This window comes from Polyodon spathula, chromosome 9 (genome assembly GCF_017654505.1).
Source record: "Polyodon spathula isolate WHYD16114869_AA chromosome 9, ASM1765450v1, whole genome shotgun sequence".
Classification (NCBI taxonomy): Eukaryota; Metazoa; Chordata; class Actinopteri; order Acipenseriformes; family Polyodontidae; genus Polyodon; species Polyodon spathula.
Window position 1 is genome coordinate 7896953 of NC_054542.1, and position 3186 is coordinate 7900138.

Sequence of the window (3186 nt, forward strand, 5' to 3'; positions counted from 1 at the left end):
TTAAGCTTACGTTTCCATTTAGGATTCAAGGCAATGGTATGGTTTTACCTGCACAGATATCAATTAAACTATATGCATAATGAACACACTGCAGCCAAAAATCTGAAAAGATCCCTTGTTTACAAATGTAAAGAACTTTATCAAAGCAACAAAATGCCGCGCGCGACCTAGCAGCGTGTATAATCAAGTGTTTAATCATCAAACATAAACCCATTGTCGTATTTATATACTTTACACTCCAATGTGTTTCTTTCACGCGATAACCTGTCTAACGATTAAAACAATAACTTGTGCTTATCTGTTCCTTAACATGTATGTTTAGATCTTAAACACTGGGTTTCTAGTGCTGCTGACTGCCTTAAATAACGAAGTGATTTAACAAACAAACCAATGATCTCGCATTGTGCTCAGGGCCGTGGACTAATAGCAGCCCTAAACGCTTACCGTGCAATTTCCATTGCATTGGAAGGGGGTCTCCAGTATTATGGTTCTTTCCCGTGGTCGTCAAGATGGGTCGTTTAAAAATAAATACATGCTTATTATATGTTACTGACAGCAACCCTTCTTTACAGCTATAAAAACCAGAGTCGGGACCAGGGGAATGCTATTCTGTTTACATATGCATTCTGCAATAAACTGCAGTACTCTACAGTAAATACTACAATACTGCGTGTTGTAAGTACTGTTTTCTATGATTTACTGAACAGTATATATTGCTGCAAAATGCATTGTTTCTATGCGGTAAATGCAGCAGCTGATTACGTATTCTGCAGGATTTACCGCGGTTACTAGCGATAATTTATACAGCAGTATACTTCTATAAACGGCTATGAATGGCAGTTTACTAGTTCTGGTCTGTAAATATTGCAAGTTGGTTATAGTGTGCTGAAATGTTACCGTATATCAATGATGTAAATATTGCAGAAAAACAAATATCGACCTCCCATGGTGGTCTTCATAAGCGACACCCATAAGTAACCGACGCAAATTGCGCGGCTGTTTTGTATTGACGTGTTTGGGAACAGTGGTTTAACTCTATCTATCGAACAAGGCATGATTTATTATTCAGCAGGTTTCTTTACAAAACGGACAAAGCCTCTCTCTGATAAAAACTGATATGTGTCCAAATAAAGTGAATTGTGATAAAAGTTGCTTGCCCAGTGGCGACAGCTTGCTGCCCGAGCAAACAAACCCAAGAAGCAGGCTCACCCTGGAATGTTAATGGCGTTTTGATTGATGTAATATAGCTTTCCGGAACACAAGAAAAACGGAAGTCTGGGTTTATCACCTGTGACGCAGAAAATCCTCAGGTAGGCCTACTTCACACCGTAGCCTACACGAGGAAAATATTGAACAACGGTAAAAGCGAAACACTCTCCTTTTAATTACTTACATTGTTACCAGACTGACATAAACAGAACATAAACGTGTGTTCACGAACCAGAGCGTTTTTTAAATATATTTTCAGGATTTAATTGGCCTATGTAACAAAATATTATGAATAAAATCAACAATTTGTTGTATGTGCGATTATTCCGTGTCATATAGGGGAGACCGGGGGCGGTTGTAACTTTTTTTTTTTTTTTTACCTTTCTCTCCATTACGCACAGATGATTTGAGCTAGTTTGACCAGACTGGTACAAACAACTTTTACCTGCCCTCTACCAATCCCCATAGCTATCCTGTTTTAAGCGCTGATATACATATGGCAAGAGGGCTTGAAATGTAAGGTGTCCGATGTTACAATTGACCCCGTGGCCTGGGTCAGTTGTAACGGGGGGTGGGGTCAGATGTAACATTCTGTGACGAATAATTAAATAAACAACAACACGTTTAATTTAACTCGAGAATTGAATGTTTTATTGAATAACATCAATTTTCACACGAAGCAAATATGTTTTTATTTAACTCACAAACGGAATATCTCTATTGAAGAATAAAAATGTTCACATAAGGCAATTTCTTTTGTTGTCACTGAGTCACAATTGTGATAGATGAACATTGTGTTTCCTTCAGTGCAAGATTCATGTGCCCAAACATAGTTCAGCTAATGGTATATGGGGTCAATTGTAACACGTGTTACAACAGGCCCCTGCCCAGGTAGCCCTTACTAAACCTCATGTTCCAGCAAGAAACAACAAAACTAAGAGCAATCAATTGTGTCAATTATAAACACAGAGATCAGGGATGCGAATGCTAAAAGCCTGGATGCATAAACTGGATAACACGGGTACATATCACAAAAAGAAAACTGGGTAAAAAAATGTCCTCTAAATGTTCTCTACAGACAGCTTCTCTTCCACAGGCAGAAGACCTGAACTGTCATGTGTTACAACTGTCCCCGGTCTCCCCTACTGTATATGAGAGATACGGGCTATGGGAAAGCCTCTAGTACGTATGCACAGGTCTGTTTTGCTCGCACCCGCCCCGTTCTAGAATGCGAGTGTGGGATTGTGAAGCTCTTATAATCAGACCGAGCAGTAATGACATCAACAACACTCTTGAAGTCGTGTGCTGACGAAGGAAAGTCTAACTTGCGTTTCGTAATTACTTACCAGTGAATCCCATAAATTATATCCCAATTATTCCTGAACCAAATGACCATTCCTAAATGGGCGAGCCATTGTGCAACACTTCGAGTTTCCTGCACGATTGCAGACTGGGATGGGTAATTCCAGAGCCATTCTATATATGGGTTCACCTCTGCATGTGTGCGTAATATACATCCACAACTGAGCCTGGATAGGATGCATGCATATGTGTGTAGTATACATCCACAACTGAGCCTGGATAGGATGCATGCATATGTGTGTAGTATACATCCACAACTGAGCCTGGATAGGATGCATGCATATGTGTGTAGTATACATCCACAGCTGAGCCTGGATAGGATGCATGCATGGTAATGTCAAGTGATTTTTAAGCATCTACTTATTACCATTAATTTGTTTCTTGCATTCTTGGTCAAATAAAGTAAATAGTCTCATACAGATCGATTATTGCCCTGCTGTGCGCATTTTAACAGAGCAGAGCTGCACAGATTGAGTATGTGATTGGTGGGATTGAGCGCTCCTTCAGAATAAGCGGGTGATGACACCCGGGTGAGGGTCGACTCTGTTGTCTGGGGTAATACAGCACTTTCATTTAAACAATTAAACAAACAGCGGCTGCAATCTGGGCTGCTTG